This window comes from Phyllostomus discolor, chromosome 12 (genome assembly GCF_004126475.2).
Source record: "Phyllostomus discolor isolate MPI-MPIP mPhyDis1 chromosome 12, mPhyDis1.pri.v3, whole genome shotgun sequence".
Classification (NCBI taxonomy): Eukaryota; Metazoa; Chordata; class Mammalia; order Chiroptera; family Phyllostomidae; genus Phyllostomus; species Phyllostomus discolor.
The window spans coordinates 77,457,525-77,482,128 of record NC_040914.2 but is presented as its reverse complement, the minus strand read 5'-3'; the positions used below and the strand labels follow the sequence as shown (position 1 = coordinate 77,482,128).

The 24,604-nt window shown below is 42.2% G+C and overlaps 1 protein-coding gene and 1 pseudogene across 5 annotated transcripts in view; both read left to right on the top strand.

Moving 5' to 3' along the window:
• ANKRD11 (ankyrin repeat domain 11) overlaps positions 1-24,604 on the top strand; it is a 224,883-nt gene that overhangs the window by 110,527 nt on the left and 89,752 nt on the right. The window lies entirely within an intron of this gene.
• LOC114488417 lies at positions 6,135-6,936 on the top strand (annotated as a pseudogene).

The window sequence follows — 24,604 nt, the reverse complement described above, 5'->3', positions numbered from 1 at the left end:
AGCATGCTGTCCACTCCCGTATTCTGGTTGTAAACCTTTGGATACCTGTTCTTAGCCATGGAGAACTAGAATATTTTGGAACCTTTCTAATAAGGAATCTGTAAAAAAAAAAAAAAAGTTATAGCAGAAGAATATCAAAGTCTTTATTTATAAGGTGTCATTTTAGTGTGGCCTATAAAACATTTAGTTGGTATTGTCTCAAGTACATCAGTGGTCTGATTAGAAAATAATGAAGAGAATAAAAGTTTACTCAGAGTGTAAAAATTGTTTTTGTTTGTTGCTTAATAATTGGGAGTAAACGGCATTTCTGAAGGTGGAATTGGAAGTAGCTTTGGATGCTGTTAGCCTTGCCTGCTCTTTTTTTATTCATTTCTTGATGGTAAACAGCAGGGACAATTACTTTCCAGCCCAAATTCCTGTGAAGTGGATGTTCTTATGGTCAGGGTTGTCTCAGGCACATTCTTTCCTAAAATTGCACACCCTCTCTGGTACTTGAGGAAATAAACAGGTGATGTTTTGTTTTGTAAAGAGTGACCAGGACTTTTAACAGTATGGAGTATGGAAGCTCTCCAGTATCTCCTACAGACTCTGCCATGAAAAGCCTCTAAGTAGTATGTTCTCTCACACATGTGTGCCCTCACCTACATGTTCTCACAAACATGCACACCCATATGCTCTCACAAGTGCCGCTGAGCTCCTCACTGACTTTCCATGGCTCTGCTTACCACTGGGCTGTTAGGCTTGATTTCTGTAGATATTAAAAGCAGGTTGCTATAAAATACTGTACTGTAAGACCAAAAGGCCACTTGATTGAAGTACAAAGGAAGGAAAAAGTAATTTCCTGTCCCTTTCAAATTTAAAATTTTAAAAAGTTCCCCTAATTTTAAGATATGATTGATATAACATTGTATAAGTTTAAAGTGTACAATGTAATGGTTTGATACATGTTTATGCTGTGAAATGATCAGTGCAATTAGTCTAGTCAACACCCATCGCCTCATGTAGTTTCAAATTTTTTCTTGTGATGAGAATTTGTTTTTTAAGATTTTAAAAATGTATTTCTTTTTCAAGAGGGGAAGTTAGGGAGAGAAAGAGGGAGAGAAACATTGATATGAAAGAGAAACATTGGTTGTGTCTTGTATGCACCCAGATTTAGAGCCGAACTCATGACCCAGGCATGTGCCCAGATGGGGAATCGAACTGGTGACCTTTTGCTTTGTGGGATGACGCCCAACCAGCTTGGCACACTGGTTGGGGCGTGGTGAGAACTTTTAAGACCTACTTTATCTGTTTCTGTAGTGCATAGTGTAGAACTTTTAAGACCTACTTAGTCTGTTTCTGTTTCTTTGCCCTTACCTCATTCACTCCTTACATCAGTCTCTCATATTTGATAGGTTCATAGGCACTGATCATGGCGTTCTACCCCTAGTTTCTGCAGTTTAATTTTCATCATTGAGTTTTTTGTATAGTTTGTGGAGATAGGTGTTATGTTCTGGACCTCAGCTCTTTTTGATACTTAGGTGGCTTTTTGCTGTTCCTTAATCTCATGGACTCAGAACAACTTCAAAGCAAATGGCTTCTTGTACTAAAAGTGGGGGCATATGTTCCCAGACAAATCTAGCCTTCTCCCTGAGGTATGCTTGGACATGTGTCACATGTGAGCAAATATAGCCCTGGCGGGCTGTTCATGGGTCACTCCCTGAACCACTCAGGCAGGTTTTGTCTGGGTTTGGCTCATGGCTAGGTTTTCAGACACATCCAGCAGTAGTTCCTTCCCTAAGCACTCTGTTTCAGAGTTTGAGGGTGGATTCTGGAGTAAGTCTGAGCTCCTTGGGGAAGAGAATATGCTTTTTCCTGAAGGGAGTTCAGAAATCAGACGGAGTATGTTTTATATTCTTTTCTTGCCAGTTGCTTTTCTCAAGGGCCTCTTTCAGTGCAAGCTACAGATGTGAAATACTGGTATTTTTCTCCTCTCAGCATGGATGCTGTGTTGGGGAAAGAAAGGTAGGGGTGGTTGAGTCAGCTCTCCAGGGTCCATGGGATCCACACATGTGCCCATTTGGTGCCAGCTTCTTAGCTTTAGTTTTTCTGGCTATCAACCTGCTGCATTTGGATTCCATGTAGCACTTGGCCACCCACAGGGCTTTAGTTTGCTTTGGCCTTCAGGCTCCAGCTTTTCTGGTGCTGTTTTGTTTCAGGGTAACTTAATTGACCTGTCACTGCAGATACAAATAAAGTAGTCAGTGCCTGTGTAGCATGACATTAGGTTTGGAATCAGACAGAAATCAGCCCTTTAGAAAAGGTATGTATGTGATGTAACATTGTTTTGTCCATTTCTCCTTACTTTATTGCTCAAGAAGCATTACGTGGGGGCTGTTGATGGCACCTCACAGTAGCTAAGAAGTCATGGCAGGAAGGAACCTTTTTGGATATCCCTGGGAATCATAAATCTCTTCACTCTTGGTGGATTTCTGTTGTCTTGCAACCTTCATCCACAAATTCATCATTTCCTTTTGTGGTTCCTTTCTATTTATATCAGATAACTTTGGTGCCCACATCTGTCTTTCACTTCAGTGAGCACCACTGGCATCTTTTTTGCATAGGTCATAGGTACTTATTTTCAGGAAGCAACAAGTTGCTGGTCATGGTTTATAGCAGCTCCCTGAAGAGACTGCAAAGCCAAGGAGCTGGTCTGAGGAAGGCAGGAGCTTGTGAAATACCCATGTTCCTCTCACTAGGAGGTGTCCAGTGAGGAGTTTATAGATGGATCCTGATGTCAGAGTATTTTCCAAGGTTGTCATTCTGTGTTAATTTTGTTGGTCGTGTCCCACTAGACAGTGAGTGACTGACAATATAACTTGTCCCTGCGTGCTGCTCTGTGAGACAAGAGGTTAAACATTGTCTGTGGCACCTTGGGATGAGTTCTTTAATTTGTGCCCTTCTGTTAAGCTGAACTGGGCAATGGGAGAAAACTGGTTAAGATTATGGGCCCTTGCAATTTTGTAAAATAGTGTAGAACCATGCATAGATTTGGCTAATGATCAATCATGTGCTTCAGTGTTAATTTAGGGAAAGTTTGCTCATGAGCAACATTGTAATTTTTTTTTTAAGATTTTATTTATTTTAGTAGAGAGGGGTAGGCCTACAAGCTAGGCATGTGCCCTGACTGGGAATTGAATGGGGGATTTTTCAGTTCATAGGCCAGAGCTCAATCCTGAGCTACACCAGTCAGGGCAACATTTGTAATCCTAAATGGAGAGGCAGAGAATGTTGATTTTAAAAAGTAAGTTACAATACAGTAGATTCAGTATGGTCTCATTCTTGACTGAAAAATATACTGTAATGTTTCACTAGAGGCCTAGGTGGTAGGGATTTGTCTCTAGTGGGGTTTGTTGTTTTTGTTTTTTAAGGTTTTATTTATTTTTAGAGAGAGAGGGGAGGGGAAGGAGAAAAACAGGGAAAGAAACATCAGTGTGAGAGAGAAACATCAATCAGTTGCCTCTCTATGCACATCCTGACTGGGGACTGAACCCACAACCCAGGCATGTGCCTTGGCTGGGAATTGAACTGGCAGCCTTTCGCATTGCAAGATGACACCCAGCCAGCTGAGCTACACCAGTCAGGGCTATCTCTAGTTTTCTTATAGGGTATCACTATTATCTAAAATTTTTTAAAACATTTTTTGAAACTTTTGTTCCAATACAGTTTTCTGCCTTATCCTCCCACCCCTCCCCACTACCCCATTACCTAAATTTTTTTACAATAAGAATGTATTGCTTCTGTTTTCACATTTCCTCTTCCTTTCTCCAAAACCCTTGAGCCAAGCATAAGCATCTAGTTGTTGGTGCTGGGGAATGGGAGAATATCAGTGAAGCCTGGGTTGATGTTTTACATTGGATATTTTTACTAACTGTTTTAGTAACTTTAAAAATAACTGACAGTGGGCCCCGGCTGGTGTGGCTCAGTTGATTGGAGCATCATCCCGTAACCAAAGGGTTGTGTGTTTGATTCCTTGTCAGTGTACATACCTGGGTTTCAGGTTCAATCCCTGGTCCAGACTCATACAGGAGGCAACCAATTGATGTTGTCTCTCACACCCATGTTTCTTTCTGTCCCCATTCCACTGTCTCTAAAAGCAATGAAAAAATGTCTTTGGGTGTGGAAAAAAATTTTTTTTTAAATAACTGGTAGTGGTTTGAAGGTTGAAAATCTAGACAAAAATGAAAAAATTAGCATGGCATAGTTGAATAGATAAATGGCTTCATTTACTAAAAATTATACTTTTTTTTCCTTGGTTAGGTGGTAAGGTGGGGCTAAAAATGTTTATTTCTAGATTTTGTGTAACTTCACTATCTAGTTTCAGGTGCAGCAGTAGCTCTAGGGAAAGAGGAGACAGATTAGGATATATCTGCCCTGGTGGGTGGGTGTGGGAGATAGGGGTGTGAGGGTGGGCATTTTCCTTCCTCCACTTTTTCCGGTGGCCCAGCCCACTCCTTGCTTCCCTCTGCCTCCTTTGTGCCTGTATGGTAATGCTGGCGAAGCTCTTTTTACTTGAAGGATCTCAAACTCCCAGGGAAGGAATAGAACAGATGTGATCTGAGTGCCATGGGGAGGCCATGGCCCAGAGATCTTAAATGGCTGCACTGGAGTCACCAAATGAATGACCTATAGTTGGCTGTCAGTTATGCCCTCAGAGAACTAATCTGGCCTCCTCCATTACATCCATATGTGGGGCTAAAAATGTTCAGACATGATGATGTAAGTAAATTTGGGGTATCTGTCTGTCTGTCTGTCTATCTATCTATCTATCTATCTATCTGACAGATCCTCTGGCCTGAATTTTGAATAGCTGAAGGGCATGAATTTCTTGAGATGAGAATTCTAAAGGTCCAGTTCTATGAATCACATTTCCTAATAAGCCCACTGCGGGGGTCATCTGGGTTTGGGTAGAAGAATCCAGTTATGTGGATAACCATTTGTCTGGAGTCAGAGCTGTGTGGGCCATCCTGTGGGGGCTGTTCATTATGTGTGATTTACAACCTGAGTCCATCTAAGTACATTCATTAGTAAGTTAATTGGTTCATGAAACTCTGTACTCAAGGGCCATGGGTCTGGGTTCAGGTGTAGCTTCCCCTCTTCCTGAAAAGATTGCTTTCAGAAGAGTTCTAGGCCCTGTTTATTAGGCCAGCTGAGGATCACGTTCACCTAGAACACGAGAAGGTAAAGGCACGTGGAGATTCCAGGGGCCTGGCTTGGGGGCTGTCCATGCTGCTCCTAGCACAGCAGCTCCCCTGGGTAGCCTGCCCTGCATCTATATGCTTTCCCTTGTTGGAGATGGAAGGCGGCACACCCTTTGAAAGGAAGGAAGATGTAGCATGGGAGACTTCCATAGTCTCCTGAAATACAAAAGGTTTGAGATGAATCTTACTGTGACCATCTCATTCCAGTCACCCTCAGTGCAGGATTAACTCTGTGTTTTTGTGTTGGAACGTGTGCCATCCCATGCAAGTCATTTGCATAATTACAGAGTTATCTAGCCTGTTGTATAATCTAGAAGAATACTTGTCATAATTTGACATTTTGTTGATGATTTGAGGTCGGGACTTTTGCACTTTTACACTGTGAAAGTTGTTACTGCTTCGCAGACCAAGCCTAGACTGACTGGTCTTGCTGTATTGGTAGTTTTTCGATGTCGTTCTTTGTGCAGTCTCTCTGCTGTCCACTTGTACATTTACTTTCTGGATCAGTTTACCATTTTCTCAGGGCTTGGGCACTGGGATCTGTCATAACCTTGCCTGGTGTGTTAATGCAACAAGCTTTTCTTTATAATCATTCTGAATGTGCTTTATCTAATTAGGCATAAATTTAGTTTAACATATTTTTAAGATCTACAGTTTTTTGTTATTTTCTGTTGAGGTAGTTAGGGTAGTCAAGCTTTAGTGTCATGATTTAAAACTATTATTAAGAATTGAAGCTACACTGGCTGGGTAACTCAGAGTGTTCTGATATACCAAGGTTGTGAGTTCAGTCTCCTATCAGGTCACATACAGGAACCAACAATGAATGCACAGATGGGTGGAGCAACAGGTTGTCTCCCCCTGCCCCCACCCCTCCACCCCCCGCAATAAAGAATTAATTTAAAAAACAAGAACAACTGGGACTAAATCCCTGGCCAGGAAGTTCAGTTGGTTAGAGCATCATCCCAATATGCTGAGATTGTGGGTTTCATCCCTGGTCAGGGCACATACAGGCATCAATGAGTCTCAGTCAGATGGGCCGGGAGACACTTCTAGGAGTAACATAACATAGCCACACATAGAGAACCCCAAGTTCAGTTCAAACTTGTATTGGTTGTTGATGGTGGGACTGGGAAAAGTACATTCATGAGACTTCATCTCGCTGGTGAATTGGGAAGTATGTAGCCACCTTGGATACTGAGGTCCATCCCCTTGGGTTGGCCAGGAGAAGTTAGGCGGGCTGAGAGACAGCTGTTACATCCAAGCCTATTGTGCCATTATAATGTTTGATGTAATTTCAAGAGTTGCTTATAAGAGTGTGCCTAACTGGCATAGAGATCTGGTATGAGGATGTGAGACACCCCTATCATGTTAAGACAAATCAGTTGTCTTTCAGTGAAATAAGAATCTTTACTGCTGTGACATTTATGCCAAAAGTAACAGCTTTGAAAAGCCCTTCCTCTGGCTTGCTAGAAAAGTAATTGGAGACCCTAACTCAGAGTTTGTAACCATGCCTGTTGTTGCCCCACTAGAGGTCATGATGGACCCAGCTCTGGCAGCACAGTATGACCATGGTCTAGAGGTTGCTCAGACCACCCCTCTCCTGGGTGGGGATGAGGACCTGTGAGAAAGGGAAGCTGGAGCCCAGCATGAGAAGTCAGTTTTATAGACACCTGTCCTGTGATGTCAGTGGTGCAGAGTGTTTGCCACTGTATTATACGGCTAAGCAGAACCTGCGCTTGATCTTTGGGATGCTGAAAGAGATGAATGGGCTTCGGAGTGAATGAGGCAATTAAAAATACCTTCATTTTTTGGACCTGCATATTTAGCTGTTTTGGAACCCAGTTCTTTCCTTACTGAGTTTCAACTGTGAGACTGCTGCAGTTGCATCACAGTACTCAGTGCTGAAAGTTTGTTACTGTCATTTCTATTCCTTTTTGTTTAGAATACAAATAAAGTTGTATTTCAAATATCTTTAAAAATCATCGAATGCATAAATAAGTAGCACAACAAATCAACTTTCTTCCTAAAAATCAGGAAAAATTTATTACAAGGAAGAATTGGGACTAAATATCACTATAATCAAGATGGTGGGTTTACATGTTTTTAAAGTCATCTATACATTCATATATGCATGTTTTAAGTGTGGGGTTTTTGGACCTGGGTGTTTTAATTCTTAAGTTTTTCCATAGCTTGAACAAGGCTGTGAAAATGCTTTATCAATGTTCCATAGAGGAGCTTTTTTCATCTAAATGGCTGACTAACAGGGTGGACAGTGAATTGTTGGGAAATGACTGTAATGGAGCCCCCAAGATGCAGCTGCTTTCTGACTTTCTTCACGTACAAAGTGAAAATTATTTAACCTTCCATTAGGGATATTTCCAAACATTTACAGTATTTGAGAGAATTTTACCCTGTCTACCCAGTTTTAACAATTACCAATATTTTGCCAGTTGGGTTATATCTATTTCTTCTTGATTGTTTGTCATTATTATGTCTCTTTAAACTTTTTAACTTTAATGTTTTAAAGTAAATCTCAAACATCCTATCATCTTACCTTCACACATTGTAATAGCATCTCTAATAGTTAAAGTCTTCATTCTTCTAGTCATGGCTAGTTCAAGCAGCTGCTACTCATGATTTTGTCTCTGCCTCTGTCCTTTGCAGACTCTCTGACAGCCTTGCTGCAGGTGGACACAGTGGGTGCTCCAGAACAGGTGGCTCCCTCTGGGTGGGCCTGTTCCTCGGCCTTCCTGCAGAGCCCTTCTGACTCTTGTTGTGAGCAACTCCCTCAGCTTTTCCATGGAGGGTGAATGTGTGGCTTTTCTCTTAGACTTTTGAGTATTATGATATATGTTGTTGTGTGCTTACTTTTTCTTTTTCTCCTAAGGATATAAACTCCCATGGTAATTTTTCATAGAAGTGAGTTTTAAAATCTTCATATGTATGAGAGTCAAGTACCATTATCGGTGGTCTTTGTGATCCTTCAGTTCACAGTGGGAATCAGTAGGTGGGACCCCTGGGTTCAGTGCAGATGCTCACTCCTGTCTCTGCATTCTTGAATTCATTGCTTCTTTGGATCCACCCTTAGAGCTCTGGCAGGATTTTTTTAAAGGAGTTTTCAGTGAACCAGCCTTTGGCATTGTGTAATGGACCTGCATGTAGGGTATGGGAATGTTGATGCAGTTGCATACTAGCTATTGGATACACTTCCTTTTCTGGTTAGCACACCTTCATTTGAATATGATTTTTTGGTTTCTGTGGAAGAGCTCAGTGTGAGTGTCACAGACACACTGACATCTGGTGGGGAGAGAGTCCTGACAAGGCCTCCTGATGGGATCCTGGTTCTCCTTGAGCATTTGTAGTGTAGCCTCCTTCTAGGTCTTAGTGCCAGCTAGTTAGCGCCTCAGTCTTTGGGTGCTCAGGTATGACTCTTGTCAGTCTGCATTGACTTGGTCATCTTAGAGCTCTCGTTCTTGGATTTGGGGTACACTGCCTACCTCTTCCTTGCTACCACCAGAGAGGAACTCTGGGCTTAGACGGCACTCGACTTGTGCACTGACTTCCAGGAAATCTCTGTGCTTTGTAAATATCCTACTAGTGGGTTCCCCTGGGTGTGCTTATGTCCTGCTTCGTCGGGGGTGGCTGGATTGAAACTGCACCAAACTATAAAATTGATACTGGCAGTGTTAGTTTATTTCTTGGGAATAGCTTGATGTCATGTTCACCCTGCCCTTTTTGTGATGTGTGCCTTTCTTAAGTTAGTGTTTTTGAAGGATTTTTGAGTGGAAATGGAAGTTAGTCTGTCTTCCTGGTACATGACAAACGTGCATGGGCACTATACTGTTCTTCCATGGCAGTTTTTAATTTTCAGTGAGTCTCATTTGTCATGGGATAAGGTGGCCTGTAACATCATTACTAACCATGTTTTTCTGAAATACGGAAACTGAAGCATAGAGCTGAGTCATACAGTCACAGCAAGCAGCTGGGGACAGTCAGCAAGCAGAGAAGGTTCTCACCTCATCCTTCTGCATTTGTGCAGAGCTGTGGGGTAAACAGGAGCAGGCCTGGGAGCCATGCAGGCTGTCTTAGGTGCCAAGGGGCTTTGCTGCTACACTTGGCAGTCTGAACCCAAATCATGGAAACTTGACTGGAATGGTGATCTCCTTGATTAAACCTCACTGCTGCACTTGGGTTCTGCAGTGGGAGAAAACTCAGGTGAGCGTGTCTTGATGGGGCCCCTGCTGCCATACTCACCTGGGGCCTTCTGGGCTTTGGCTGGTTCCTCTGCATTAGTAGTAGGAATCCCAGGAGAAGGGGGAATTATGCTCAGGGTAGAAACTACCTCCTGGCTTTCTCTGTGCCTGGTTGAAGGAATTGGATCCAAGACTCCTAGGTGTCAGATTGTAGGAGCCTTTTGCCGTTTTGCCTCACATGGCAGTTGAGAATTTCAGGGGTCACAGCAGCAGAATACACACTGGGTAGAAGGTGTTACTGGGGCTACAGGGTGTTGATGAGGATGGTCCTGGAAAGGTGTTGGCTGGGCTGTGCAGGACTTGGCATTGTTCCCTAGACTGGGGTGCCCCCACAGAATGCCTGCAGACTGGACTCAGAACGTCAGATAAGACTTCTGGCCTGCATGGTGGTTCATCCCTCCTTCCAGAAACTTTTCCATGTGTGTTCCAGATTACACTTCACCAGGACTGCTGTAATGATACACATTGGCCACTGCAGAATGTGAGGTCTTTCAGCCAGGGGTGGGAGGCCTGGGAAGAAAGAGCCCTGCATACTCTAGTAAGCACAAGAATTCTTGGAAAGGAAGAGAAGTTGGTTTCTTAATTCTAGTGTTTGACCTTTTTACCATGCCTGATTGAAATGGCTCATCTCTTTTCTTGCTGTTCCTGAGACATAAACCAACCTAGAAAAGGTTTGCCTCATAGTCATGTGAGCGTGGGCTGTGCCTGGGAGACAGGCTCTCAGTCTCTCAAAGCTTCAGTCCTCAGCTGGGGTAGGGGGTTGAAATAGGCTAGCTCACCTCAATGGTGTTCGTTGGTTTTCTTGAGATTGTTGTAGATTCACATGCAGTTATAAGAAATGCAAGAGCCTTGTACACTTTGCCTAACTTCTTTAATGGTAACATCTTACACAACTGACCAGTTTCACAACCAGGATAACATCTTACAAAACTGACCAGTATCACAGCCTGGATAAGATACCAGCACTGATATAATGCTCTGATCTTACTCAGATTGCCAGGGTTTGCTCTCATTTGGTTGTGTGCATGTTTACTTCTCTACTGTTTTATCACATTTGTAGCTTTCTGTATTCAGCACCAAGGCGGGAGACTAGAACAGTACTCTCACCACAAGGATTGCCCCTTTCATTTTTATAACTCTTGAGCGCTGATCTCCTTTCTGTTTCTATGGATTGCCTATCTCAGACATTCATGTAAGTGGGTTTACGCCCTGTGGGGCCTTTTGTGTCTGACACCTTCCACTGAGCCTCATGTTTTCAAGGTTCATCCATGTTGTAGTGTGTCAGTACTTTCATTCCTTTTTATAGCTGAATGATATTTCATTGTGTAGATGGATCATATTTTGTTTACCCATCATCAGTTGATGGACATCTAAATTGTTTCCTTTTATGGTGATTATGAATAGTGTGGCTGTGAACATTTACAAACAAGGTTTTGTGTTGATGTGTGTTTTTTAAAACATATTTTAAATATATTTTATTGATTATGCTTTTAGAGTTGTTCCATTCCCTCCACCCCTCCTTTATTCCCCTCTGCCCTGCACACCCCCTCCCACCTACATTCCCCCCCTTTAGTTCATGTCCATGGATCGTACATACAAATTCTTTGGCTTCTACATTTTCTATACTATTCTTAACCTCCGTCTATCTATTTTTTACCTACCATTTATGCTACTTATTCTCTGTACTTTCCCCCTCCCCCACCCACTCCCCCCACTGATAACCCTCCATGTGATCTCCGTTTCTCTGATTCTGTTCCTGTTCTAGTTGTTTGCTTAGTTTGTTGTGGGTTTTGGGTTTTGGGTTTTTTTTTAAAGGTTCGGTTGTTAATAGCTGTGAGTCTGCTGTCGTTTTACTGTTCATATTTTTTATCTTTTTCTTAGATAAGTCCCTTTAACATTTCATATAATAAAGGCTGGGTGATGACGAACTCCTTTAATTTGACCTTATCTGGGAAGCACTTGATATGCCTTTCCATTCTAAATGATAGCTTTGCTGGATAGAGTAATCTGGGATTTAGGTCCTTGCCTTTCATGACTTTGAATACTTCTTCTCAGCCCCTTCTTGCTTGCAAGGTTTCTTTTGAGAAATCTGCTGATAGTCTAATGGGAACTCCTCTGTAGGTAGCTCTCTCCTTTTCTCTTGCTGCTTTTAAAATTCTCTCCTTATCTTTAGTCTTGGCTAATGTAATTATGATGTGCCTTGGTGTGTTCCTCTTTGGGTCCAACTTCTTTGGGACTCTGAGCTTCCTGGACTTCCTGAGAGTCTGTCTCCTTTGCCAGATTGGGGAAGTTCTCCCTCAGTATTTGTTCAAGTAAGTTTTCCTTGTCTTTCTGTTCCTCTTCTCCTTCTGGCATCCTTATGATTCGGATGTTGGAACATTTAAAGATGTCCTGAAGGTTCCTGAGCCTCTCCTCATTTTTTTTGAGTTCTTGTTTCTTCATTTTGTCTCTTTGAATGTTTCTTTCTTCCTTTTGCTGCAAACAGTTGATTTGAGTTCTGGCTTCCTTCCTTTCACTGTTGGTTCCCGTACATTTTCCTTTATTTCACTTTTCATAGCCTTCACTTTTTCCTCTATTTTGCAACCATACTCAACCATTTCTGTGAGCATCCTGATTAACAGTGTTTTGAACTCTGCATCTGATAGGTTGGCTATCTCTTCGTCGCTTAGTTGTATTTTTGCTGGAGCTTTGATCTGTTCTTTCATTTGGGCCATTATTTTGGGGGAGGGGGGATCTCTGTGCACCTGTTACCTAGTAAGGGGCAGAGCCTTAGGTGTTCACCAGGGCAGGGCAACCCACATGGCTGCACTGTGAGGCTATATGTGGGGGAGGAATCCGAGAGGGAACAGTGCCACTTGCTCCGCTTTCTGCCTGCTTTCAGTCACTTTCCCCACTACCAACAAGTGAATTGGGCCCTTCTGGTGCTGATTCCTGGGTGGGTGGTTTATGTACATTCTAGGACCCTGTGGGTCTCTCCAGTGAACCCTCCTGTGAGGCTGGGAGTTTCTCCTGCTGCCTCAACCGCACAGGTTTTTACAGTCAGAGGCTTTGAGGCTTTATTTCCCCACAGTGGAAGCCTGGGTTGCTTGGTCTGTCTTGCCCCCCAGTTGTTCTCTCGTTTTATCTGCACATGAATGTAGGACCACGTGGTCCTCCAGCCACTGCCTTGCCCACCCTGGTCCTCCACCTGTCACCTTATGGCAAGTCCTCTCTGCCCAGCAGCCCATCTCTGCCCCTCCTACCGGTCTATATGAATGTTTCTTTAATTGCTTGGTTGTCAGACTTCCATACAGTTTGATTTTCTTTCAGTTCTGGTTGTCTTTTGTTTTTACATTTGTTGTCCTTTTCATTGTGCGAGGAGACACAGTATGTCTACCTACACCTCCGTCTTGGCTGAAGTTGTTGGCAGTTTCCAATGTGTGCTGTTGTTTCTCTCAGGAGTGGCTGTACTGCTTTTTTGTTCTGATTTAAGCCTTTGGATGTCAGAAAAGTTTATGTTCTTTTTGAGAGAACCTGTTGAAATTGGACATTTGTGACTTTGATCTTGCATATATGTCTGCTCTAGACTGGGTTTCCATGGTTGAGCTGATAGTAACTAGTCCATGCTGGGGACAGCTCCAGGCTCAAAGGAGGAAGAATGGACTCCTGGTGGGAGTGTTCCTTTCCCATTTGGGCCCCACATCCTCATTGAAATTCCAAGTGACTGTACAACTGTCTGCTTACCTTAAAAAAAAAAAAAAAACACGGGAGGGCCTTCTGTTACTCTCTTACCACTTCCTTGTTCTGTGGTCTTTTATTGTGCTGTATTTTCCTTTAGAGAAAGAAATTAATGTGAGAGCAAGAGAAAGTGCTGCACAGAAAAGCCTTGAAATTGTGTTTGGACAAAGTATGTTGGAAGCTGGTTTGATTTAGGACTTACTGTTCAAACCACTGAACAATGTAAGTATTGTGAACAAAACTAGAAACCAGTAAATTCAGCCTCTTCAAATAGTTTTCTACAAGTACAGTTTCTTATAGAGCAGATATTTAAATTTGATGCTTTCTGTTGGATCCTGAAGAGGTTCAATTGCAAATAAGCATGAGAACTAACACACACATGATCTATATGTTTTCTTCATATTTAATTAAAAAGGGGGGGAATTTAAAATGTCTCCCTTGCTTTGAATGACTTTCTACTGTCATTTCCCTTAGCTATAACTGGTTTTACTTCAAAATAGAAAGTGAATAGTGGTGAACAGTACATATCTAGGAAGGTATTACAAAGCATGAACTCCTTTCTGAATCACTTTTCTTTGGGCCTGTTGGAAGTGGTACCTGCTCAGAGCAGTGCAGAATAGGACTCTGCCAGTGTGGTTTGGGAGGGCAGCAACACATATATCCCTGTGGTCACTGGACATAATAAGGATGGCATGTGTGGACCTTGACCCAGGGCTGCGAGCACATCACAGCTATTGCCAGCTAGAGCAGCTTTGGAGGCCTTCCGAGTGAAGAAGATTTTGTTCTGTGGAGGATTTCTGGAGGCGTCTAGAAGTAAGTGGACTCCTCAGACTGAAGAGGTGCCTTAAAGGAGGGGCCAACTCAGAGGAAAAGGGCTGAAGGGAGTCTCAAGAGGGATCTGCAGTTGCTGTGGGCAGCTGCACATTAATGGGGATTGTTTGAAAGCTGAGGTTACATCTTGGTTTCCTGGGGTTGCTTTGCCTATTAGTCTTATGTATGGCCTCTGGAAGTAGAAGCAAGCAGCCCCATGCTTGCTTTGTAGGATGGGGGTCTCCCCAGCACTTGGACACTCAAGAGTGTGTTAGGTGTGGAGACACACAGGCCTGTGTGATTTCACTGTTCCTGCACACAGTGATGGGTCTGCTCCTTGTTCTTGGAGGCAGCAGCGAGTAGGCAGTGGGCATCTGATGAGTCTGGGTGGAGGGGACCAAAAGAGAAGGGAGAAGGGCCACAGGGGGAATTTGGGTTGCATGCTGGTTTGAGCAGTAGCCAAGGGCTGACAAACTGGGACCTGAATTTGTATGACCAGATTGTTAAGGTGCTTTTCACATTTAAAGTGGTGTTCACAACAACAAGGCCTGAAAGGCCAGAGGGTTTGCTTTCTGGTCCTTTCCAGAGAGTCAGTCTCCTGGAACCAGGCTTGGTGTGCTCCATTGAGCTAAGGAGTGACTTTGTTAACCAAAGTCCTGAGTTCTGTTCCCTAAGTTCCATGCCTCCGGCTAGAGTCTTTTTCAGCAGCCCTTGGAAACTACAGGAAAGGTATGAGTTAGGAGAGTCTGCTGGTTGTAGGCAGGTTAAAGCTGATTGTCACGAAGACAGGTTTCTGTTGAGAATTTTCCTCAGTGCCATCCTGGCATGTCTTCGTGGACACAAGCAGGAGTTGTGAGCAGCCTCCATAGTTGGATCACTGAGTGCTTTTCCCTTTCTCCAGTGAGCATACCTGCTTCTCTTCTGTTAAAGGAAGCATAAGACGTAGAGCTTGTAAAGTTTTAGAAAGCAAGTTTCAGAAATTCCTGTAGCCACTTCTGTATCACAAAGGATCTCTCCAGTGCAGTGGAGATGACCTGTCCTGCTGAGAAGCCCAGCAGAGGCCCCTCCTCTGAGGCTCAGCCCACCCTCTGTGGGCATTCTGCAGCGCACAGCCTGGGGCCATACCCAGATGCTCAGACATTCTTGATCTTCTGAACTAAAGGGTGGTTGTGTATTTTGTGTTTTGCATTTTCCCCGTAAATAATCAGCTTTATGCTCTCTAACATTGAAATTCTGCACGTCTTTCATGAACCTATTGAATTATGTTGGAACTATTAAGCAAGTCACATTGGATATATATGCTTGTGACATTGAATTAAGCATTAAAATCTAAGCGTTTAGAATATGTGATAAGATGCCCTGAGGTTCATAAGTATATGTTATTATCAAATGGAATTTGGGGTTTCTGAAGTTTCATTTATAGATCTTATCTCCAAAAACCAGTTATCTGTTCTGGAACTTCCCCTCCCAGCAGGTCTTTCAGCCACTTCAAGAATTTGCCCTGGCTGGTATGGCTTAGTGGGTTAAATGCCAGCCTGCAAACCAAAGAAAGGGTTGCTGGTTTGATTCCCAGTCAGGGCACATGTCTGGGTTCTGGGCCAGGTCCCCAGTAGGGGACATTCAAGAGGCAACCACACATTGATGTTTCCCTCTCTCCCTCCCTTCCCCTCTCTCTCTAAAAGTAAATACATAAAACCTAAAAAAAAAAAAAAAAAAAAAGGGAGGGAGGAGAGAGAGAAAGAGAGGGAGAGTTAGAGTTACAGTTCATCTATTCAGGCAATAAAACTGTCACCCCTTCCTTGGCTGGTGTGGCTCAGTGGTTTGAGCACCGACCTGGGGACTGAAAATTCACCAGTTACATTCCCGGTCAGGGCACATGCCTTGGTTGTGGGCCAGGTCCCCAGTTGGGGGTATGAGAGAGGCATCCAATCTGTTTCTCTCCCTTTCTTTCTCCCTTCTTTCCCTTCCCTCTAGAAAAATAAATAAATACCATCTTAAAACCAAAACCAAAACAACCTGTCAACCCTGGTCAGATTTTCAAAGAATTGAATTAATAACCTTTTAAAAAGGATGGCCAACAGTGTCTGTAATGGGGAGGAGGTAGTCGTAAAGTGACAAAGATTCTTGTCATTTTCGAGGCCATTTTATTAAATCTTGATTATTTTGTCTTCCAGACTTGTTACTTATTAAAAGAGGTGTCATAACATCCTCCAAAAAGTTTGGAAAAAATCTTGGAATGTGATTTCCGTGCTAACATTTGGGAAGTAACATACAATTATTCACTTTGAATCATATCAGAGGTTTGATTCATACTAAAGTGTTTCATATATATTTAGCATTTGGTTATGCCTTTTCCGTGGGCCATCTCCAGGCCAGCATTTTGAATATATGTGATAAAGTTGATGGGTGATGCTCATAAAGGCTTTTACTTAAGGAGCTAAGGTAGGATTGTATCATTTGGAGTACTGTTTGTGGTCTTACAGGAAAGACTAGTATGCTTCAAGGCAAAATGGAGGTGGAGAGTTCGGGGAAGAAAAATAGTTCAGAGTTAAATGTCTGTATGAGTAGCACCTTATACACTTTCTCCAAATTTTAAAATAGATCTTAACCTGGATGATATGTGTATTAGTTGTTTATTGCTGTGTAACAAAACCATCCCAAAATGTAATGTTTTAAGACAATGATTTATTAAATCTTATAATTTTTACTTTGTTTGGGTGGTTTTTCTGCTGGTCACACCTGGAATCATGAGGTCACAGTAAGCTGGTGGATTGGCTGATTCTTTTCATTTCTTGGTCTGACCCAGGCTTCTCTGTGTGTGGGTGCAGGAATATTCCAGGAGGGCCTCTGGTGCCCAGGTGCTGGGGAGGGAAGGTTGGGAATCTTGTGATGTGTTACGCAGTCTGCTCAAGGTGTATTTGTGAGAAACACTTTGTCTAGTGTGTTTCGTGTGTATAAGTAGTGAGCTAGGCTTGGTAAAAAGATTGCATCTGAATGTAATACAATGAGAAAAAAATTTGGGGTTGATTTCCCTAAACTCTGACACATAATTATGAGTTACCTGTTTTTCCCTTTAGACTAGCAACTGTTGTGTTGCAGAAGGTACACTGGTGTGCCATAGGAATTTTTATTTTTATTTTTTTAAAGATTTTATTTATTTATTTTTAGAGATAGGGGAAGGGAGAGAGAGAGGGAAAGAAATTTCCATGTGCAAGAGATACATCGTTGCCTCTTACACCTCCTGCCCACTGGGGACCTGGTCTGCAGTCCAGGCATGTGCCCTGACTGGGAATCATACCAGTGACTCTTTGGTTCGCAGGTTGGCACTCAGTCCACTGAGCCACACCAACCAGGGCAGAATGGCAGACAGACATAAAAAATATATTTGGTGTGCTGCAGAATTTTAATAATTAGTTTTTGTATACCATGAGGTGAAAAAGTTTGAAAAGCTCTTTAGAGATTCAAAACTTTGTAAGACTAAATCTTAGTCTTTGCCTGGCATTTAAGCATTAATAGCAAATTTGTACACATTGTCAAAATAAAGGGTAAATTTACAGAATGCTTCAGGTTATAGAGTGAATGAAAATATGGGAATGAAAACTTATATATCTGTGACCTGATTTCTTTACCCTGGAACTAGTGTGCATTTTAAAAAACAGTCGTCCCGCTTATCTGTGGGGGATATGTTCCACGATACCCAGTAGATGCCTGAAACCTGGATAGTACCAAACCCTATATACTGTGTTTTCTTCGCCACATATATATCTATGATAAAGTTTACTTTATAAGTTAGGCACAGTAAGAGATTGGCAATGGAATAATTATAACAATGCTTTAAAATAAAAGTTATATGAATTTGGTCTCTTTCTCTCTCAAAACATCTTATTATACTGTGCTCACCCTTCTCCTTGTGATGATGTGAGATGTTCATTGCCTACAGGATGAGTGAAGTGGAGGTGAATCATGTAGGCATCATGATGTAGTGTTAGGCTGCTGTAAGGGTTACTTAAACACAAGCACTTGGATGCCAGCCACAACAGTTGATCTGATAACCAAGATGGCTGCCAAGTGGCAGGTAGCATATGCAGTGCAGATACGCTGGACAAAGGGATGATTCACATCCCAGGTGGGACAGAGTGGGAAGGCATGATATTTCATCACGCTACTCAGAATGGTGCAACTTAAAAGTGGTGAATTATTTACTTCTGTAATTTTACATTTAATATTTTCAGACTGCAGTTGACCATGGAAAGCAAAACTAATGATATTGGGAGATTACTGTAAATATCTATAGATATGTTTTTCCAGCTTGGATTTGGGTTACATTTATTGAGTATTTATTATGTTTCGTTCAGGCTTCGGTGCTTTTCACGTCATGTGTAACTGTACATTTTAGACTCTGTTCTAAATAAATGGGTGGACACTGTCCTCAGTGCTGCTGGGGCTGAGCCTTTTTATGATGGGGTATTTCTTAGTTGATACCCTATTGAGAGTTTCACATTTTAACAATAACCAAAGAACATAACACTTGGTAATGTTTTTGAGATGTAACTATGGAGCATAAGTAAGTTGAATGAAACCTTCAGTTTTAGAGTTGAATTGTGACAAAGGTGGTCACTGGGCCTGAATGAGCAGCTCATTGCTCCGAGGTTTTGCTGACACTGAGAGAAGTGCAGTTGGTAATTCTCCAAGTTCCTCCTAAGCCCGCACTGTAACAACTGTGCCCAGGCCAAAGAGGCCTGAGTCCTGAGTAACTCCTGGGCCTGCTGTCCTGGGTGGGCCTCCTGGGAGGTCAGGAACAAAAATTCTGTGGAGTTTTCCTGAGGAGAGGGCAGAGGTAGTGGTTTAGGATAACTGAGAGGGCTTTCTACCTGTCTGGAGCAGGTTTCAGACTTTGAGGAAGAATGGTGAGGTCAAGGGAGGCAGCCAGAATCAGAAATAAGGGGTCTTCCTGGGAAAGTAGGGGAGTTAGTATAGGAGTACAGGCAGGGCCTAGTCTTGCAGTGATCCACTCTGTACCATGGAGACAGAAAGGGGGTGCATTCTGGGTTGTGGGGCTGGACAGGAGCTGTGAGGAGCCCGTGACTCCAAGAGCCCATGCCAAATAGCAGGACTGCAGCTGGAATCCAAATGTGCAGCCTGGTCGTGTGGAGGCTGGAGCACCTTGCCCACAGCTGAGGGAGTCATGCTGTGACTGAGTAGGATATTTCACTATTCAGATTTGTCTTGTGGGCACTCAGAAGAGTACTGATGGATCTAAATTTTTTCCTCTTCTTCTTGCAGCCCTTAACATACACATGCACACACATGAAAAAGAAGCCCCCTTGCATAGTAGATGAAGCAGCTGTCCTAGAATGCTATCATCCCTAACATGAATGTCATGTTGCCCTTGTGTTTGGAAGGGACGTTCATTCTTGAAAGCACCCACATTGGCTAATGCAGGTAACAAAAATAGGACTGTGGGCCCTTAATCTTTTAAATATTTTAAGATTTAAGTTATATGATTTCAGAATGTGATCACACATAATGTAAAAATCATCACAGATGTATTTATCAACTGGTTAAAATATATGGTACTAATTTTGGAATCTACAACACTTTGTTTTTAGGGTTTTGTAGCTTTTATACAAGAATGTGGTGAATGCTATCTTTCTGTATCACTTTCATTATAGTATAGACAAAAATGTAAACATCTCATAGCACCGGATATGAATGTGGATGAAGGTGCCTCTTGTGAAATTCTATTCCAGTTTCAGGTTCAGAGAGGTGGACAACAGCCTTTAGAGATGTAAAAACAGCTAAAATGAGAATTTTTCTGTGTCATTACTAACTGTTGTGGCTGGCAACCACGGCTGGATCAGAGTAGGACTAGCCAGAACAGTCAAGACTGCTGAATCAAAGTGAGGAGGCAGGAGCAGCCTGAGAAGCCCAAGGCTGCTGCCAGGCACAGCCTAAGTCGGGTCCCTGCGACTAGGTAGGGTCACTACTCCACCAGAGGAAGTCAGCTTGTCACTTCATAGGGAAGCATTGCTTAAGTGTTTATGGCATTTGAAGTATGGAAAACAACTTGCATGGAAATTTTACTTGGTTATCATTAAAAATAAAAGATTTTAAGAAATTTATTAAATTTATTGGAGTAACACTGGTTAATAAAATTATATAGATTTCAAACAGACAGTTCTATAATACATTGTCTGTATATTGTATTGTCTGTTCACAACCCAAAGTCAACTCTCCTTTTGTCAACAGTTATCCCCCCCTTTGGCCTACTCTTCTATGTACTTTTCCGCATCCCCCTTTCCCTCTGGTAATTGTCATGTTGTTGTCTGTGCTTGTGAGTTTTGTTATGTTCGTTTTTTCACTTAATCCCCTCACTTTTTTCACTCTCCAGCCCTTGCCCTCTGACAGTCTGTTACCTGTGTCTATGAGTCTGTTTCTGTTTTGTTAGTATTGTTCACTAGATTTCACATATAAGTGAAACTATATGGTATTTGTTTCCTTGACTGGCTTGCTTCACTTAGCTGGTGATAGTCTTCAGGTCCATCCATTCTGTCAAAAGGTAAGGTTTCCTTCTTTTTTTAATGGCCAAGTAGTACTCCATTGAGTGCATGTACCACAGCATTTTTATCCACTCATTTATTGATGGGCAGTTTGGCTGCCTCCAAATCTTGGCTATTGTAAATAATGCTGCAATGAACATAGAGGTGCAACAACAAAAAATATTTTTGAGCTCTTTGCCTCTAGCATTTGTTTTGTGAAGGTACCGATTGGTGTGTGGAGGGCAGAGGCACATTTGTGATCTTGTTTCAGAGAGTCTGTTTTCTGGAGCAGATTATTATTATTATTATTATTATTATTATTTATTCTCTGAAGAGCATTTCTTTTTCTTCCATCAGGAAGACAAAGTATTGACCCATCATTTTGAACCAGTGGAGATTTGTTTTTATACTTTTTTAAGGGCTGATACAGTTTGCTTTTGCCCTTTTTCTTAGAGCAATTCCTTAGTCTTGAACCATAGCTTTAAAATTAAAAAATTGTTTTTCAATTACAGTTGGCATATAGTACTATATTAATTTTAGGTGTACAGCATAGTGATTAGACATTTATATAACTTACAAAGTGATCACCCATAAGTCCAGTGTTTATCTGATACCATACAAAGTTATTATAATATTATTGTCTATATTTCCTGATGTACTTAGCATCCCCATGACTGTTTTTATAACTGGCTATTTATACATCTTAATCCCTTCCCCCTTTTCACCCATCTCACCAAATCCCTTCCCATCTAGCAATTATCAGTTCTCTGTATCTATGGCTTTGTTCCTGTTTTGTTTGCTCACTTGTTTTGTGTTTTAACTTTCACATAAAATTAAATCATATGGTATTTGTCTTTCTCTGACTGTTGTAGTATAATACCCTCTAGGTCCATCTATGTTGTTGCAACCGGCAAGATTCATTCTATTTTTGTGGCTGAGGAATATTCTATTGTATAGATGTACCACATCTTCTTTTTCATTTCCGCCTATGGGTGGACACTTCAGTTGCTTCCAGGTGTTGTAAATGATGCAGGACCAGGCCTTTACACAAAGACATTGGCAGTGTTGCTTTAAAAAGGATTTTGGAATGCTAAAATCTGAAGCAGAGGAAAGCTTTGTTTCGTAAGTAACTGGCAATATGGACATAGAAGAAATTTGTTCTGAGCGAAGGACTTTGGATATTAAAATTATTGTTAACTAGTTTCTTTTGCTTTGTGAACTGATTGGTAATCATTCAGATGTTGCTTTACAAATGGAAGGTGTGTATGATGTTTACTTTTGCCTGTGAAATTAGCACATAGCAAGCATGGGGAGAGGCTCCTAAGTTACTGTTCTTTGCTTGTGTTGTATTTGATCCATGTGTAATATTATGGAAAAGTAGTTTATGAGACAAAACAAAACATCATTAATGGCATCTGTATCTATTAAATTATTTGTTCTTTTTTTTACCAGGCAAGTTAAAATGGCTATGAATAATGTTACAGAATCTTAGGTAAACAAAAATGAAAACAACACTGAAGCTAAAACTAAAACTTTAAGTAAGACACATGGAATTTACTACCATGAGGGAGCCGTGTCACTGTCAGCTATATGGTCTAATTTCTTTTCTTTTTTTTTTTAAATTTTATTCATTTATTTTTAGAGAGGGAAGGGAGGGAGAAAGAGAGAGAGAGAAAAAAAAACATCAATGTGTGGTTGCTGGGGGCCGTGGCCTGCAACCCAGGCATGTGCCCTGGCTGGGAATCGAACCTGTGACACTTTGGTTCGCAGCCCGTGCTCAATCCACTGAGCTACGCCAGCCAGGGCTTGGTCTAATTTCTGTTACAAGTCCCTGTCTCAGGTGAAGGGCACAGTGTCTGAATCATCATTGAAGTTGGCTGCAGGCAGCTCCCTAGGTGGGAATAGTTGAAACTCTGGTGCTATATAAAGGAAAACATGTTGGTGTCAGGCTAGTTGGTTCTTCGTTGTCTAAGCTGTTCCTTTCTTTTTTGCCTTCAACTCTTAGAGCATGGCTCTCTGAGACATGGCTTTTCAGGAAGTATGAGGAATGAACGTGCAGCATTTAGAAAGCCACCCTCAGAGACACCCAGCCAAGGGCCTCCCAACAAGGATACTCTGGAATCTGCTGGCTCTTTCCTTAAGAAAATGAAGTTTAGAGAATATATGTGTAGATTTCCTGTTGGTCAGATAACAAAATCAGCAATCAGCAAAAGGTCAAGTGTGTTCTGTATTTTTCTTAACACCCGATTCAGTTTAAACAGAAGCTCTGAGCAAAGTCAAGGACTTGGAAGGGAAGATCTCACCAAAGTTGTTTCCAGGTGTGTGATGATGAACCCAGCATGTAAATTCAGTACCAGTAACAAATGCATTTGTCTGCATTGTTCCTTGCAGTGTTGCTAACCTGCCTCCCTTAACAAACATGGAACCTTGTGTAGACAATACAAAACTCCTGCTGGGGACTTGCAGTTGCAATGTGGGTAATGCAGAAAAAGAGCTTGCCTAGCTGCTCTGAGACCTTAGCCCAAGCCATTTCCAGTGTCTGCTGTGCATGTGGGATGTTTATCAAGGCCACTTGGAGTGCATACTGCAGCCCTGTTCAGTAATAGTGGTCACTCCATTGACCTGAAATACTGGGTTAAAAGTGGAACCTGGTGCCTCAGTTTCTGCATTGTTAAAACCAGCAAGGGAGTCAGTCTTCCTGGGATTCAAAGCTATAGATGTGGATTTCCTGGAGGTGCTTGAGGGGGAGGTACATAGGGTGCCCAGATGGTGTGGCCTGGAGGAGCCCAGAGAGGCCCTGTGATTGGGGGAAGTGGGTGTAGTTTAGTGAAAAGAAAAAGACCTATTTATAGGATCATTTTTAAACATAGATTTCAGATATTGATTATAGTAATTCCACTTGATTTGTGTTTTGAAGGACTTACTGCTGTTCATTATTTCCTTCCCAGTGTTCTTTCAAAATTAAAAAGTAAAAATAAAAAGGAAGAAAGGAAAGGTACCGCTGAATGGATCAGCCAGTGTTCCTGCCCATCCTGTATACTTCTGAGGTGACCAGCAGAGTTGTATTGCTGTCCACCTGCCGGGACAGCAGGTGGCCCTGCTGGAAGCAGGGCAGGAGATGTCTGGCAGCCTTCCCTAGGCCCCTCCCCTTTAATTCTGCTGGGCCCCAGCTTATGCTTGTTTTCCCTTCTGACCTATTACTTACCTGCTACCTCCCGGATCCCACACCAACACAGACAGGTGCCTCTGCATGACCACCACAAGCAGAAACAGCTTTGTTACTTAGAGTTGGCTTTGGGCACTTCCCAGAGGTGGCTGACCACAGTGGCCCAGGCATTGCTACTCTGCATTCCTGAGCACCAGTGAGTGCTCCCTTGGTTATAGCACAGCCTTTTCCAGCTTTCTGCAGGAGCCACCTGGATGAGTGTCTGGGGCCAGAGTGCCTGGTTGTGGGTACAAGAAGACCTTGCCTGGTGTATCTGCTCCTGCTGAGAAGAGGCCGGGGTTAGGAAAAGGCCATCCTGTGGGAGGAGGAAGACAGAGGGGAGGAGGCCTGACCAAAACAGACTGGGATGACCAGTAATTTGTAAATGACCACGGTCATCCCATCTATTCTCTCTATGAATTAGACTTTAAATACCTCATGTAAGTGGAATCATATAGTATTTGGCTTTTTGGACTTCACTCAGCATAGTGTCCTCAGGTTTTATCCATGTTGTAGCATGTGTCAAAATTTCCTTTTTAAGGCTAACAAAAAATATTCCACTGTATGAATAAATCGCATTTTCTTTATCTATTCATTCCTTGATGGACACTTGAGTTGTTTCCATGTCTTGGCTATTGTAAATAATGCTGCTCTGAACATTATTTTTGAAGTTCTGCTTTCATTTCTTCTGTATGTATACTCAAGTGGAATTTCTGGATCAAATGCTAATTCTGTGTTTAGTTTTTTGAGGAAGTGACATACTGTTATCCACAATGGCTGTACCATTCTACATTCTTACCAGCTGTGCAGTAGGGTCCAAGTTACTCCATACCCTCTGCT